The sequence below is a fragment of the Protopterus annectens genome, chromosome 1.part2 (genome assembly GCF_019279795.1).
Source record: "Protopterus annectens isolate FY-2018-M chromosome 1.part2, PAN1.0, whole genome shotgun sequence".
Classification (NCBI taxonomy): Eukaryota; Metazoa; Chordata; order Ceratodontiformes; family Protopteridae; genus Protopterus; species Protopterus annectens.
This window is the reverse complement of record NC_056727.1, coordinates 1,193,512,693-1,193,531,059: the sequence shown is the minus strand read 5'-3', so window position 1 is coordinate 1,193,531,059 and position 18,367 is coordinate 1,193,512,693.

The window sequence follows — 18,367 nt, the reverse complement described above, 5'->3', positions numbered from 1 at the left end:
ATTGCACTAATGTCTTTAAGACGAATGTACAAAATCACAGTGCAGGGCACAATATCTCATTACGTCAGCATCAAGATGGGCTTGAATTCACGTGTTGCTGTATTATTGTAATGCACATTTAAATTCATGTGAGCTGTCATAATCTTATTAAACACCAAAATGCCTTAAATCATTATATTTAGAATTTCAGAAGGCATACTGTATAGAGAATTTCAGTTATTATGTAGGCAGATGTATATAGTCTATTAGATGTAATCACACATTTTTTTCTTAGTACCACATAGTTGGTGATGTGATGCAAAAGACAAAATTTCTCCTCTGAATGTTTCATCAGCATTGACTTTGTGGTAACAACCCTTATCTAGGCTGTCAACTGGCTGCATATTTTTGTTCCCAGCAAGGGGTTCTATAGCATAACTAGTGCTATATGTTTATGTAGATTTTACAGTCTTCTGCCTGTACCATTATAATGTGTGGGTAGCTAGTAAAAAGATAGTCCATCTCGTGGTCTCTTCCCTTGTATCGTCTATTCTCTTGTGGTCTCTTCCCTTGTATTGTTTATTCTCTAATAAAATGTATACTACAGCAGTACAAACACAACAGCTGGAGCTGAGGTCAGCTCTACAGAACTAAACCAGCAAAATCATCAAGAAGGAAAAAAAAAACTATGTGGCACTGCAGACTTTCAATTTCTTGTTAGCACCAACCTAGAAAGGTAGTGGCATGCCATAAAACATGCTTTTCAGATGGAAAGGGTCTAGTTAGTGATGATATTAATGAGTGAGGCTAATTTGTGGTATTACACAATTTATGTAAAGGGATTGCAAGCAGTGATGAAACTAGACTGAAATGATGTTCTTATGCCTTTTCTGCAAATGGAACTGTGTTTGATAAGTTCTTATCCCTTTAAATCATCCATTTATATTGCAGTATTAAAATAAATATACAAATAAACAAATGAGGTTCCATTGTTGATTTTGTCTTTCTGTAGCCACATTAATTCAAACATTCAGTTTGTCACTGTGAGACTAGAGCTACTAAAAAAGAAAAGTACAGTTTTGTACCTACCATAAATGTAGATGTTCGAAGATCCACATTGCTGCAGTCCTTACTTATGGGTAGTCCGCTGTCCTCGGTGAATACCAAAGTATTAGGCTGACGTCGGTCATGGGCGCTCAGCACTGACATCAGAGCGTCAGGGTATAAAAGCGCATGACCGACGTCATATCCTCAGTCTTTTCTTGCCCCAGATGTCAGAAGGCCCTAAAAAGAAAGGCCACAGCCCAAAAACAGGATACCTCCCAAAAACATGCCCAACAACAACCATCACCCAAACCATATTACCATGCCAAACTACAGAGGGGAAGGAGGAAGGGTAAATTGGACTGCAGCAATGTGGATCTTCAAACATCTACATTTATGGTAGGTACAAAACTGTACTATGTTCTTCATCTCACATTGCTGCAGTCCTTACTTATGGGTAGAATCCCAAAGCAGAGGTAAAGGGAGGATGGCAAAATCATAAAGCATTAGGGGCTGCTAAAATGCCCTGTAATATAGCAGATGCAAATCCAGCCCTAGACTTAGAATAAAGAGGAAGGTGGTAATGCTTGGAGAAAGTATGTACTGAACTCCAAGTGGCTGCTTCAAAATATCTTTGTAGCTACCCCCCTTAGAAAGGCAGTAGAAGTGGCAGTAGCTCTAGTGGAATGAGGTCTGATTCCAGCAGGAACCTCCTTACCATGATGGGAATAACAGAAAGAAATACAAAACCCAATCCATTTAGAAATAGTTTGTTTTGAAACAGGTTTCCCCTGAGAACCCAAAGCAAAAGAAACAAACAACTGCTGAGACTGCCTGAACCCCTTGGTTCTGCTCAAATAATAACGTAACTGTCTGTGAATATCCAAAGTATGCAAAATCTTCTCCCCTTTATTTGGGGGTTTGCATAAAAAGTAGGCAAATGAATAGTTTGGTTCAAGGCCACACTAGAAACCACTTTAGGCATAAAGGAAGGATTAAAAGATACCCTATCCTTATGAAAAATCAGGAAGGTTCCACTGCCATAAGGGCCTGTAATTCAGAAACCCTTCTTGCAGAGGTAATGGTCAACAAAAAAGCAGTCTTCCATGATAAATACTTTAACTCGGCAGTAGCTGCAGGCTCAAAGGTTGTAGAGTAAGTTTTCCAACACAAAATTGAGATCCCAAGCAGGAGTAGGAGCTCTGGGGTCTTATGTTCTTTGCCCTCTAAGAAATTGCTTAAACAAAGGATGGGAAAACAAAGGAGGGTCACAGTCATAGTGAGCAGAAATGGCTGCAGCATGAACCTTTATCGAGGAGAAAGACAAACCCTTGTCCAATAACTCAGTAAGATATTGAAGAGAAACACTTAAATCAGGCTTGGAAACATTAAAGTCCTTCGCTCTGCTCCAAAGAAAAAATCTTCTCCATTTATCTGTAAACTTTCCTTGTACTAGGCCTTCTGGCCTCCAAAATAACATTCAAAACTTGCTGTGGAAGCTGAGACCCTCCAGGGTCTAAAACAGAATATGCCAGGCTGTGAGATGCAGAGACTGAATCTTGACATTGAGGAAGTGATTGCCCTCCTGAGACAAAAGATGCGGAATCAAAGGCAGAGGCCATGGAGGCTCCCGTACTAAACTCCTCAGTAGTGGGTACCAGTGCTGTCGAGGCCAATCCGGCGCTATCAGAATCATGGATGGCTTGTCTATTCTGGCCTTCAGGAGTACCTTGGGAATGAAAGGCAGAGGTGGAAAGGCATAGACATGAAGATTGCTCCAAATGAATGATAGAGCATCCACCTTCCAAGCTGTGGGATGAAACATTTTTTGTGCAAAACTTTGGCAACTGGTAATTTAGTGGAGAAGCGAACAGATCTATGTCTGGAGTCCCCCATAACTCTGTCAACTTTTGAAACACATGAGGATCCAGTTTCCACTCGTGAGGATCCACAATTTGTCTGCTCAACACATCTGCTAAGGAGTTCTGTGCTCCTGGTAGAAACCTTGCCTGAAGATTGAGTTGTAAACTGAGAGCAGTCTCCCACAAAATCATCGCTTGCCTGCAAAGAGGCGAATGGGTTCCCCTTGCTTGTTGATGTACCACATGACAGTAGTGTTGTCTGTTTGAATCAACACCTGTCCTGGGTGAAGTAAATCCCTGAAAGCCATCAATGCAAATTGAACTGCTAACATCTCCTTCAAGTTGATATGCAAATGTAGAAGTCTGACAGGCCACGTGTCTTGCACCCATTTTCCATTGAGGTGTGCTCCCCAAGCCTTGTCCGAGGCATCTGTCGTTAAAATCTGACTCGCCTCTGGTCGGGTCACAGAGAGTCCCTTGTTTAGGTGACATTCCTGAGCCCACCACAAAAATTCCTTCTGAATGCAAGGTATTATTGGAATGACAGTGTCTAGATCTTGGCAGTGTTGTGTCCATACATTTTTGAGATACCATTGAAGCTTCCTCATATGCAGTTTGGCATTGGGAAGCACCAGAATACAAGATGCCATGAACCCCAAGGCTTGAAGGACTGTCCTTGCAGTCAGCCTGGACTGTAGAGACCTTTGATTGAAATAAAGAGAAAGACTTCTTTGTTTGTCCGGGGTCAAAAAGGCCATCTGGGAAGCTGTATTCAGTCTCACACCCAGAAAGCACATGTCCTGAGAGGGTACTAGACTGGACTTTGTTTCGTTCACAGAATACCCTAGGCATCTTAACACTACCATCACATACTGTAGATGATGAAGAAGATCGTCCTTGTGTTGTGCAATAATCAGGCAATCGTCCAAATAAGGATAAATCTGTATTCCTCTTAACCTGAAAAAGGCTATCACTGGAGCCAGAACCTTTGTGAACACCCTGGGCGCAGTAGATAAGCCAAAGGGCAATGCAGAGAACTGATAATGTAAATTTCCAGCCAGCAGGTACCTCCTGCAACTGGGCCTGATAGGAACATGAAGATAAGCCTCTTTGAGATCCAGAGTTACCATCCAGTGATCTTTTCCCAACAGAGGTAAAAGCTGTTGTAACGTCAGCATTTTGAACCTTGGAATGTCCAGATAAGTGTTGAGGATAGATAAATCCAAAATTGGTCTCCACGTGTCCCCTTTCTTTGGTACTAGAAACAGGCGAGAATAAAATCCTAGTCCCACTTCTGACAGTGGAACTGGCTGAATAGCTCCTATTTGAAGAAGCAAAGAAATCTGCTTGTGAGCCTCTATCCTTTGCCAAGGAGGAACGTCTGGCATGCCTTTGAAAGGAGGCAATGTATGGAAATAAAACTTGTAGCCTCGGTTTATAATATCCAACACCCATTTGTCCTGGGTGACTAAAAGCCAGTTTTGCTTGAAGAGTGCTAACTTTCCTCCCAAAGGAGCTGCCAGGCAAGAAGAATCTGGCAGCTGAAAATGCAGGTCATTGGGCCTGTTAAAGGACTGGCCCCTGCCCTCACCTGCAGATTGTGCAGGCGAACTCCAAGTTCTAGGCCTGAATGTACTGTGAGCTCTGCCCCTGCCACGTCTAGATCTACCCCTAGATTGAGAATCAGAAGAAGGGTAGGTCCACCCCTTAGTAGCCCAATTTCTACTAAACTTTGGAGGTTGCACCTGCAAAAAATCTTTAACAGTCTGCATAGACTTAGCTTTGTCTTCCATTTTCTTCAAAACCGACACCACAGGGGGACCAAACAAAACTTCAGACTGTAAAGGGGCATCCAGAATTCTAGTTTTAACATGCTCGGACAAATTCTGATCCTTAAGCCAGGCAAGAACTGAACCAGTGGCAGCCACCCTAGAAGAGGCCTGCACAGCATCAAAACCACACTGCAAAGAATGCTTACCCACCTGTTCAGAGACATGTACTAAATCCTGCAATTCTTTACACTCTATGCCCTCTGCCAAAGCATCCACTTTAGATTTTAGCTGAGAAAGGAGGAAATTCTGATACTTCAACATATGAAACTGGCAATTTAAAGCCCTCATTGCTAAAGTAGAAGAGGTATACACCTTCTTACCCCATCTATCCAAAGCTCTAGCTTCCTTATCTAGAGGAACCGGATTCTTTACAACAGAGGCTCTAACACCCTTAGGCCCCTGACTAATAGTTTCTGGGTCCGCCCTAGGACTCTTATACAGATATTTATGAGCCTCAGGCACCCTGTAATATCTGTCCGGTTTAACTGGCGCAGGAGGCAAAGAATCTGGATTAAGGGAAGCCTCCGAGAAAACATCTTGAACAACATCCAAAACAGGAGGTATAGCCAAGGGTCTATGCTGTGGTAAAATCAAGAATTCCCTAAGCCTCTTCCTTGAATCAGAGAAATCCTGTCCTTCCCACTTAAAATGCTCCCCCATAGAATGCAGAGTTTCTGAAAATGAAAAATCCTCTGGAGGAGAAGCAGAAGGAGTGGAATCCTCTGCATCAGAATCCGAATAAGGAGGAAAATCTAGAATATCTTCAGCAGAAGACTCTGAGTCATCTGAGGCCTGATCCAAACTTTCCAACTCTGGCTCCACCCTGGGCCTCTTATCAGGAGGGGGCATAGAGCCTCTAATTAAAGTAATCAAATCTTCTGCCATTTTAAGCATGTGCTTTTTAGGCACAGACCCTGAAGTACCTGGAGGGACACCAGAGGAAGGCAAAACAGACCTGCCCTTAGAAGAAGCCTTAGGAATAGAAGCAGAAGGCCTAACCACCTTAGGCATAGAAGGGAGAACAGTATTCAGCCTGACCTGACTCCTGGGAGGCCACATCCTGCAAAATCAAAGTTTCCCCTGAGACTCAACAGAAACTTCCCGGATCCCCCCCTGCTCTACTAGCTAGCTCTGCAGGACCGCGTCCGTAACGGACGAATCAACCTGTCTAGGTTTCAAGGATTTTCTTTCGCGTCTTTCCGTGGGCGGGCGCCGGAGGATCAACCTAGCACAATCTAACCTTCTTTTATTTATGAGTAAATTAAACCTAGCACAAAAACCCGACACCGAACTACGTCGTGGTCCGGTCCCAAACAAGGAATGCAAAAGAGTGTGAATCCCCTATGCGGTATCTGTTTCAAATACAATTATTCACTTTTTCTGACATCCGGAATTAACTGAGGCAAGAAAAAACAAAAATATTCCCCAACGGGCTACTTAGCCCAACTTGGTTTCGGTCTGAAACTCAGAATTCGAAAATTTCAGAGCGAGCGGCACTTCATAGCGCTGCTTCTGCATCGGACCATGCGGCAAAAGACTGAGGATACTGATGTCGGTGCTGCGCATGATGACCCCGGCAGCAGCTATACTGGTATTATTGGGCCGACCAAGGACAGCGGACTACCCATAAGTAAGGACTGCAGCAATGTGAGATGAAGAACATCAGGGACATGGAGAATAAAAAAAGAAATCTAATATGGTGCAATATTTATGCAAGGAGCAAGCCAAACCAATCAATACAAAAACAGCAGCTCCAAAGATATTTGAAGAGAAATACAGGCAAAGGTACCCAGGTATGGAAAATTTCACAATACAAAAAATAAGATCACAAAGACAGAATATAGAACAGAAGGTTAGTAAAGTGGAGGTTAAACAAATAGAAGCTGAAGTTATGGAATACCAGGGAAGTGAAGAATTTAGTGTATCAAGTCTAACACGGTTATGTCACAACTTGATGGAACAATGAGTCCCCAAAGTAAGGAGATACAAGTGGAGTGGGAGGACATCAGAAAAAGAAATATGGACATGGGAAAGAAAAACATATTTGATATGGCACAATATTTATGCAAAGGATAAAGCAAAACTAATCAATGCAAAAAGCAGCACCAAAGATATTTGAAGAGAAATACAGGCAGAGGCATCAGGATATGAAGATTTTCACAGTGCAAAAAATAAGAACACAAAGGGAGAAAGTAGAAAAGATGATAAATAATGGAGAAATTGAAGGAATAGAAGCTAAAGTTATGGATTACCTGAGAAGTGAACGATTTAGTGTAGAAAATTCAAATATGGTAACATCACAGAATGAGCCCCCAGATTAAGGAGAAACCGGTGGAATGGGAAGCATCTGATCAGTTGCCATATGAAGATACTCTGGAGCCTTCACTAGGAAACCAGTACAAAAGTTCAGTTGAGGTTGCACAGCAAAGACAGAAGCAGGAAACAGTGGCAACTCTGACACAGCCAATGTTATGGAGTGATAGACCAGTGAGTTCCCATATGAAACAGTAATGGATAATATAGGATGCAGCTTAAGAGAATATGTCACAGGAAGATGTTCTGGAGCTTTCTGTAGAATGCCTGCATGAAATAGAGAATGAAGACTGTGCCCTCGGTTTAGAAGAAAATTAGGGAAGAGTTGCTTCATTCAGTAGAGATGGATAGACATTAAAACTGATGACAGAAATAGATCATAGAAAGTCAATAAGACCCAAAATGTTAGAGGCCTGATAAAACAAATGAACACTGTAATCAAGACTATTAACGGAAATTCACATGATATAACAGAAGTAAATAGGATATATTACTGTGACACTAAAATAATAACAAACAACGTTACAACAAAACCACAGGCAATAAGGGAAAGGAAGGGAAGAAATCAAATGCCATCATGGAAGTACTGAAGTCAAAGTCAAAGTAAACTTTATTGTCATACAGATCAATAGAGAGGAAAAAGTGCATATCACTGCACAAAATTTTGATATGCTCATGAACACACAGAAGGAAGACAGATTAAATTAATAAAACATTTAAATTAAATTAAATAAAATTAAAAATAAATAAATAAGATAAAAAAGTAAATCAACTATAACAAATGTGAAAGCTCTATTTACATCAGAAACGCAACAAATACAACACCAGGAATAGGCTCAGTAGAAATATAAGGATATGTAAAAAACAGTACTATAATAAATAAGAGAGACACACATGTGAACTTGCCTGCCACCGGTATATACCATAAACTTACAGTTCACAGTTTTCCTAGTGCAGATAGAGATCTATGAGGTGAGCTATTCAGAGAGTTTATGTAAACAGCAATGACATATTGCACACAAATAATGTTTTACCCATGTAGTGAGTTAGGCTATGGGTTTGTTATTCAGCAGTCTGATAGCATGTGGGAAGAAGCTATTATGGATGTCCTGCATCTAATGCTTCCATAGCACTTCCTTGTTGGCAGGACTTTGAACAGCCCATGAAAAGGATGGTGTATATCCCTCAATAGTTTTTGGACTATGGCATAGCATCTGTTTGAATATATGTCCTGTAGGGATTGAAGGTTGGAGCCAATGAATTTTGTGGCCCATTTAACAATCTTATTCAGTGCCTTCCAATCAGCAATTTCTGTACCAGACAACAATGTTGTTTCTCAGTACACTCTCAATCATGGCTCTGTAGAAGGTGAGTAGGACCTGTGAGGGGAAGGCAGCTCTATGAAGTCTCCTAAGGAAGTGGAACCATTTTTGGGCTCTCTTTATAAGGTAGGAAGTGTCTGTGCCCCAACTTAGGTCTTGTGAGATATGTTGCCCTAGGAATTTGGTGATGTTTACTGTCTCCACTGCAGCACCATTGACTTTGAAAGGGTGTGTGGCTTTTTCTTCTTCCTAAAACCGATGATGATTTCCTTGGTTTTCCCGATATTTAGTGCTAAGTTGTTGTCAGTGCACCAGTGAATGAGTTGATTCACTTCTTCCTTGTAGGCCCCCCTCATCTTCCTTCTTGATAAGGCCAATTACTGTGGTGTCGTCTGCAAATCTGATGATTCTGTTTGACTGATGCGTAGTTGTATAATCATGTGTCAGAACTGTGAAAATGGATTGTGTACACAACCTTGTGGGTCCCCAGTGTTTAGGGTGATGCTGTTTGAGTGATACTTTCCAGCTCAAACTATTTGCGGCCTCTCAGTTAAGAAGTTGAGGATCCAGTTGCATATTGTGTTTTGTATGCCCAGATTACTCAGCTTAGACAGCAGTTGTTGCAGAATAACTGTATTGAAGGCCAAGCTGGAGTCTATGAACAGCATGCATATGTAACAGTCCTTATTTTCCAGGTTGTCCAAGGTGTGATGAAATGTTAAGGCTATGGCATCTGCAGTAGAATGATTTGGCCTGTATGCAAATTGTAAAGAATCAAATGTAGCAGGCAGGCAGGATGTTATATGATCCTTCACCATTTTTTCAAAACACTTCGGCACTATTGAGGTAAGTGCAGTTGGCTGGTAATCATGTAATGATGCTGGAGATGATTTCTTGGGCAGAGGGATGATGTCAGTGGTCTTAAAGCATTTGGGCACTTTTTCCTGGCTGAGAGATATATTGAAAAAGTCTGTGAAGACTGGTGCCAGCTGATCAGCACAGTTTGTAAGTAGCTTCCTCAGGATCCTATCCAAACTAGCTGCTTTGCCCGGATGATCCCTAAGCAGGTTCTTGCATACTTCTTCCAGGTTGAGGCATAGTGATGTGGCATATTCATTTGTGGGTAGTCTTTTTGGTGATGTTCTATTCGATTCCTCAGAACTGCTGAAGTACATGTTTAGCTTGTTTAAAAAGTCTGGGTTATCATCACATCATGTGGATGGTGGCTTATAGTTTGTGATGGTTTGGATCTCTGTCTACAGCTTCCTGGGATCTTTCTGGTCAGCCATGTATCTTTATTTTTAGACTATAGGCCCGTTTTGCTACTCTCACACCTCTGTTCAAGTTAGCCCTGGTCTTTTTCAAAACCTCTCATGCTCTCAGTAATTTGTATACCTCACTGGTTAGCCAGGGTTTTTGGTTGGCTCTGGTGGTTACATCTTTCAAGGTAGTGACATCCTCAGTGCATTTTGTGATGCATCCCACAACCATTTCAGTGTACTCATCCAAATTAATACATTGATTTGTGGTGGCAGCCTCTTTAAATAGATTCCAGTCAGTGCATTCAAAGCAGTCTTGCAGAGCCGAGACAACACTTTCAGGCCAGATTCTTATTTGCTTCCTAAAATTTTTTCTCCTTACTAGCATTGGTTTATAGGTGGGGATAAGCAGGATAGAAATGTGATCTGAGCTACCAAGATGGGGGTGTGGGACTGGGTCTATATTATCTAATCAACTGCTTAGCTTGTCAAACGCCTAAACGTCAACAGCTAAGGGTCGAAAACTTACAATCTCGAACGGCCAGGTAAGCGAATTCTTTCATCGGGAAAGTATTCGTTTGGCCATGCCACACTAACATAAACTTCCAATCCACCCCCCTAACTAAATATACCAACTCAGAGATCGCTCTACATTGGGGAAAGGGCAAATTCCCGATAATGGTCAAGCAAATTCTTTCCCGATGAAAGAATTTGCTTACCTGGCTGTTCAAGATTGTAAGTTTTCGACCCTTAGCTGTCGATGTTGAGGCGTTCGACAAGCTAAGCAGTCGATTAGATAATATAGACCGGTGGGACTGCCTTGAATGCCTGTTTGATATTTCAGTACACTTGATCATGTGTTTTCACCTCTTGTAGAGAAGTTGGTAGTTTGTTGTTGTTTGTCAATTTGTACTGTTTTCCACAAAGCTTTCTTCACTGTGTTCTGGAGCTTTTCTCCCCGGGCCTCTGTTGAAAAAGGGCATTTGCTCAGTCAGACTAGCCCAGTTAACAAATGTCAAATAAATAAAATAAATAAATAGTTTTGTAGCACAGTTTTCAGTTTGGCCTGATTGAAATCCCCAGCTAAAATGACACACTCTGGGTTCTTGTTTTGCAGATCACAGGCTAACTGGTATAGCCTGGTGAGTGCTTCATTAGTGTTTGCACTTGGAGGTATGTAAACTGCAGTTATAAAGATAGTTGAAAACTCCCTGGGCAAGTAGAATAGATGACATTTAATTGTAAGGTATTCAATGTCAGCTGAGCAATAGCTAGTAACAACATCATTATTTTCACACAAACAACTATGAAGCAAAACACTATAAAGCAATTAAGACAAGAAGTGCTGCTGTTAGAAGAGCATAGAATAGGGAACAGATCAACAAAAGTACTTAGAAAGATAGACATGATAAAAACAATGGGCAGTAACAGAACAAACCAGGATCTATCATACACTATTGCAAATAAGAAACTAAAGATATCAGCAGAGGCAGGAAAAACTTGGAAGATGTGCAGATAAATATAATGGAAAAGTGCAAAATAATCAACTCATTGATGACCCAAAAAAGTTTATAGAGAATTGGAAAACAAAGCAAAAGGAATAGAAACACCACTAAAAGAGAAGAAATAGATGCATTTTGGAGAAATATCTGTGAAGAATCTTGTGCAATATAACAAAGATGCTGAATAGAAAGAAGAAGTAAAAGAAATAGTAAGAACTTTAAATGTACAGGATCTGAAATAGGATGAGGTAATGGCCAGAGAAACTAAAACAAAATTAAGAAAAGCTCCTAATTTGAAAACCCCAGGCCTAGATGCAGTACCTAACTTCTGACTAAAAGTAATACTATCTTCACAGACACCAACCTGGTTAACAACAGGAAAAAAATTATACTCCTCCTTAAAATTAAACCTGCAAGATATCCTAAAAACTGCACACCAATAACTTGCCTTCCGGAGATGTATAAACTGTATACTGGAAATGATGCCAACAGAGATTATAGTCATTTTGAGGAAAATTCAATCATAGGTTCATAGGTGTGTACTAGGCTAATGGTCCTGGAACCTTTACAAGCCTAGCCCATAGGATTACCCTGGCATTGTGCCACCCAACCTTAGTTCCCAGTGTCTCTGTCGAGTAGAGCCACTGGAGTGATCCCCAGGGTGAATTTTCCCATCTACTCATCAAGATTTCTCTTGAAAAGGGCCTGTTTGACATGTATTGGAAGTCTATTCCATAGCACAGGCAGTCTCTGGGTTTTGAACCTGTTCCTCCAGCATGTTCTGTTGATTGTGCTAATGAGGTTGAGTTCTCTGGAGTGTGTGGTGTGCAAGGATTGGGATTTCTTTAGATGTAGCATTTCTAACAGAGCTGGGTCAGACATGGCTTTGTAAGTCAAGCAGAGATCGCCTCTAAGTAGGTGATATGAGACAGAGAATAGCTGGAGTTTTCTGATTCTGTCCATATACAAGTGTTTAAGGCCTAGAATCCTCTTTGTGAGGTACTTTTGCAGCCTCTCCAGTTGTTGTAGGTTTCTAGTGAGGTACATGCCAAATGGGGCATTGTACTTGATGATTGGCTTTATGAGGGAAGAGTAGAGGGAGACAATGACCTATTTCTTCCTGGATGCAAAACCCTTAGTAATGAGATGTGCCACATAGAAGGACTTTCTGACCACAGTGGCAATGTGGTGGTCAAAAGAGAGGTTGCTGTCAACCTGTGTTCCCAGATCTCTTATAATGCCTTCTGTGTTCAGTGGACTACCATCAATGTGGTAATTCATGGGAACTGTTTTTTTTTTCCAAAGGGGATGACGACACATTTTTTTGGCATTGAGCTTAAGGACATGGTTCTGACACCAGTCGTTGGTCTCAGTGAGGCCTTTTTGTAGGATGTCAACATCACTCGGGGAGTTAACAATAGCTCCCAACTTGCAATCGTCTGAGAACTTTGTCAGCCAGAGTCCGTTCATGTTGTCTTGGACTTCAGAGAAGTAGATACCAAACAAGAGAGGACCCAGGACCGAACCCTGTGGGACTCCACTCATGACTGGTCAGCAGTCTGACTTGGAGTCAGCTACTTTCACACTCTGTGTTCTATCTGTGAGCCAGTTTGCAACCCACCTACTGATATAGGGGTTCATGCCTAACTTAGTGAGTTTTTCTATGATTCCTGAATGGGGAATGGTATCAAAGGCCTTGGCCAGATCAAGGTAGACTGTATGAACCACCTTGCCTTCATCCACAGCTCTGATGACTGACTCAAAGAAGTCAACCAAGTTGAGCAGGCATGGTCTACCCTTCACAAAACCAAACTGTGTGGGATCCAGAGTTTGGAGATTCCCTATATCCTTGTTTATTAGGTCCATGATGATGTGTTCCATAGCTTTGCATATCAGATTCATCAGGCTAATGGGGTGATAGTTCCCACGGTCTGTAGTCGCTCCTTCTTTGTGGAGAAGGATGACTGTAGCAGTGCGCCATTTGGTAGGGACAAAGCCTGAGGTGAGGCTGTGATTGAACAGGGCACACAGGTGAGAAGCCAGTTTACTCTGTAGTTCATGAAGAACACAGCCAGGGATATTGTCAGGTTCCATAGAAGCTGTATTCTTGGCCTTAGACAGTGCTATTTTAACCTGTGCAGCAGTAATACTGGGTGCCTAGCAATCTACTGGTATTGTGATTGGTCCTTTGGGGGGGTAAAGTTGGCACTGAATCTGTGGGCCAGTAAATTGGCAATATCTATTGGCTTGTTATAGGAGATACTATTGTGCAGTAGCTCAGAGCATATCTGGGTATTGCCATGGAGAAACTTTACATAACTATAGAAGGCCTTTTGGTTCTCTTTACTATCTGCTGCAATTCTGTTTTCATAGCTAGATTTAGAGGATTTGATGAGGGGTCTCAACTATTTGTTGAGGCTGATAAGGGAGTATTTCCAATCTTGGGACTTCACCTTATTCCGCATCAGTTTCCTCTTTCTGTTGTAGAGTTTGTTTATGTCAGGGGACCACCAGATTAGCTTCCTTTTTTGGAGGAGAGTGTCCTGGTTCTATTTGGTATGGGGAGATCCATGCATTTGTGTACGTGTTCGTACAATGCATTGGTGTATGATTCAGTGGTCATGCAACTATTCTTCATTTGCATGGGTGTCATGAAGTTAGCCCCCTCTGTTTTTAGGAGCCCAGAGTTAGCTTTGGAGAAGTTTTTCATGGTGGTTACCTTTGCGCGCGGGGGGGGGGGGGGATGTGGATTTCCAAGGTGATTAGTTTGTGGTCAGATATAACCAGGAAATAATTAACTATTGGTGTAGAGCAATGGTCTCCCATGTTAGTAATGACCATGCCAAGGATATTGCTACCTGTAGTGGGGTTAAGAACGAGCTGATCCAGGGCGTTGTAATTAATGAATTCCAGGAAATGGTGGGCAAGTGTATTGGTACATGAGTAGTTTTCCCAGTTAATGGAGGGGTAGTTGAAGTCACCCAGTATGAGAGTGTTAGGTTGGACTCTAATATTCTCCAGGGTGCTTAGGAACATGGAGTGTGAGTCTTGGGACATGGTTGGGGACCTATAGCAGACTACAACCTGAATCGCTGCCTTCCCCACTGTTAGCTGCACCTGAAATATCTCTGATGTGTTATGTTGGGCTACCAGTCTGGAGGTGTGCGCATCCTTTATGAATATGGAAACATGCGTGGCTTCCAGTTTGGATATATAAATACATCTCTCACAAGTCTGATTGTTGGGAGGTAAGAGAAGAGGGTTGTCGGTGTACATGAGGCAGTTGCTACACTGCCTCAGGGTGCCCAAGTTCACCAAGTTAATAGGAGAAATCACAGGGAGCTGACCTTTAGATATGCCTGGAGGGGTGGGCATTAATAATTGGAGCTGTTTCCCTGTAGAATGTTTAAGGGAAAAATTGAAGAGCAGACTTTGGCACCGCTCAGAAGCTTACAAACAGTCCTGGATACAGCAAATCTGTATCTGGACTAGACTAGTTACAGGAAAGGTGGGAAACAAGTGCAAATGCGGGATTTTAAACCAGAGTTGAAAGAGATGGAAAAACTGCCCAAACAGCCAATAAACTACAATTTCTGGGCCAGAAACCACTCCTCTTGTGGTAGATAGGCTACCTAGTGCTTACCACTCCCACTGACAAGCTAGAATGCTTCCCTCCGACACAGAAAGGCTTGCAATAGAACAAAAGGGCGACAAAAGAGAGTCATATGGAACAAAGGATCATTTGTTGTTAAATAAAGTCATAATGGGGAATTGTAAAAAGGGGATGAATCTAAGTATGGCATGGATATATTACAAAAAAAGCATCTGACAGCATCCCACATTCATGGATAAAGGAGTGCTTACAGATGTATAAGATACACCCTACACTGATCGATTACATTACAGTGACCATGAAACAGTGGCAAACAACTTTTCTGCTAAGCCATGATAAAGGACAAACTATTATCCCAGGGATAAAAATTCAAAGGGGGCTATTCCAAGGTGACTCTTAATCACTGCTGCTCTTTTGTCTTACCCTTAATCAACTAAGCTGTTTACTCAACAGATTAGGTCATGGCTGCAGCTGGTTCACAGAAAACAGCAAAGTGTAAAGACTTCTCGTCTTCTTTTTGTGGATGATTTAAAACTGTATAGTTCATCAGATGAGGTGCTGAAAGCACAACTTCAAGCAGACAAAACTTTCTCAGATGCTATAAGAATGTCATTTGGTATTGATAAATGTGCAAAAGCAACATTTAAATCTGGAAAGCTGCAGTACCAAGAAAATATCAGTCTGGGACAGGAATGTGATATAAAGCAATTTGAGCAGGAGGGACTGTATAAATATGTGGGAATTAATGAATGATCAACAATAAAACATGAACAAATGCAAACAAAACTCAGTAAGGAATATTTTATAAGACTAAAATAAATTAATACTGAAAACAGCCCTGACATCCAGGAACAAAGTCCAGTATATAAACCAATTTGCTCTTCCTGTTCTAACTTAATTTTGGGGTGATTGACTCGCCCCAAAAAGTCTTAGATTAATTGGACAGGAAAAGAAGAAAAATGTTTCACACTTTCCAGTGATATATAAAAATCAGTGTGTACAAAGATTATATATTCTTTGTTCTGAAGAAGTTATGGAACTCCTTGAAATTGATTACATGTGAAGATTTGCAATCATAGGACTGCATATATATCTGCTGACCTCACCAGATCCAAACATAGTGAAAGTTTTAAAACATGAAGAGAACAAATCTAAGATGACTTCCCTACTTAGTTTAGCAAAAGCATATCAGTGTCAAGCAGGAATAGAAATCAAACTAGAAATAGACAAAAGTCAGCAACTGAATGTGCTAAAAAAACAAAAGAAAGAATATAAGGAGAAGGATCAAATGAGAAGGCAAGAACTGTGGAAAAGGCACAAATATAGCTGCAAGTACAGAAAACTCCTGAAACAACCACACGTTGATCAGGATATGACACAGGAATGGTTAAGGAGAGGTGAATTTATACCAAAAGATGAAAGGCTAGTACTGGTAGCCCCCTAGTGGACTATGTACACATGGGTTTACAAAGTCCATTGAACATGTGGGAGAAACAGACATATGCAGGTTCTGTAAAAAAAAACGGAAACAGTTGTACATCTTGTTGCTAGGTATGATACACTAATAACATTGCCTAATAATGTGGAAAGACTTGCAATGGGGATTGTGCAAACATTACAATACTGAAGAAAATGAGAAGCATTGCAAGCATGAGCCACAAAGTATTGTAGAGAATGATGAAATTTATATCACGTGGGATTACCCACTGTGCCACTAATTCAAAAAATAGATGTGAGAAAACTACATATAGTAGTCCATGAAAAGAAGACAGAGGTAGCATTGATCACTGAAATTGTTACACCCAGTGATTACAGTGTCTTACATACAAAGAGACACAAAGTCATAAAATACCAGGATTTGCAGGCAGAAATGAGGGCAGTGTGGAAGAAGGATACCCAGGTAGCTCCGATAGTAGTGAGAGCAATGGGTCTCATAAAAAATAATTTATAGTCTTATTTAGCTATACTGCTGATGCATGCAACTACATATGAATTGCAGAAGGAGTCAGTTCTGGGCACATTGTGAGTGCTGTGAAGGCTAACATTAAAGATTGAAACAATACTAATTTCACAAACTTTAATCATACTTTGACTTAGAAATGGAGTCCATTCCTGTCATGGTATTCGAAACCTAAAAGACTTGGAGAAATTAAACAGGAGGACAGAAGCCATATTATTCTGCTAGGCAGGCAACTATCTCATTCACAATAAGCAGAAAGTATTCTTATAGGTTCATAGGTGTTTACTAGGCTAACAACCACAAGAGCCTTTTTAAGCCTAGCCATGCATCCCAAATCTCTGACAAGTTCTGATACCCTTGATAATTGTAAGCAGAGGCCAGAGAGATGACACTTTTAAAGCTAGTTCCTGGGAGAGGAACCATTTACAGGTTGCCTGTGTCCTTTAGAGACATAGGCACCAAACCAGGGATGAATTTCTGGTTTCCCATCCAATTGTCCAAGTTGCACTTGAATAGGGTTAGGGAGGAACTCTGCTTCATATGTATGGGGAGCCTGTTCCACAGACGGAGTAGTCTCTGGGATACATACCTATCTCTCCAGCAGGTTCTGTTTATATCACAGGCATGGTTTAAGTCTTTAGAATGGGGAATTCTGCTGCTGTTTGTTTTGTGGATATGCAGGAGGTTCATCAGAGTGGGGTCTGACAATGCCCTGTATGCCAGGCATAGATCTCCCCTCAAAAGCCTGTAGGAGACAGAATACAGGGATAGGGCCTTGAGGTGGTCTGCATAGGACATATTACTTACACCCTGTATTCTTTTAGTGACGAACCTCTGTGGACATTCCAATTGTTGGATATGCTTGGTTAGATTCATACCAAAGGGGGCATTGTACTCAATGATCGGTCTGATAAATGCCGAATATAGTGGAGCAATGACTTCCTTAGACTTAGAAGCCATACCTTTGTTTATAAGTTGAGCAACATGGAATGATTTCCTCACCACTGTAGACACGTGATAATCAAAGGCTAGTTTGCTATCTGTGTGTGTCCCTAAGTCCCTGACTACTGGGTCAACTCTAAGGGATGTGTTGTCAATATTCTCATAAAAATGTGCTTACAGAGATGATCCCTCTAAAGTATGTTTTTGACTGACATTTCCAAATTCTGTAGATGATGCCAGTAACAGGAATCTCATGCATTATGTAATGTAGATGCAGCATATGGCTGTTGTGTATTTCTATTACTTGTGCAGCTAGAGGGCTTCCTTTATGAAAATGCAGCAGGCAGAGGAACAGCATGGATGTCGTCAGAGAAAATGGCCAAGAGTACTGAAGGCTCCTTTTGGGTTCATAGTGAAATACTTTTATAATTATGATGTTTTTATATAGCTCGCAGTGACTAGTTTGGCTTTTACTTGGTTGTGTTGTATCATATGTATAGTAATAATGCAATAGTTATGTGTATGTTTACCCTGTTTACAGCAGTTGGTATAAAACATTCTTAAACTGTTTTGTTGACGTTGTTTTTGAGTTCTTTAAACTGTATAAAACTGTATAGGGCTTAAGCACTTAAGTAAAATTGAATATGAACTTGAGTGCATCCTGTGTCTCAGTCCCCTTATTCAGCTGTTATTGACAATATGTGTACAGAAGCAGAATGCATATATTGCACTGTATCAG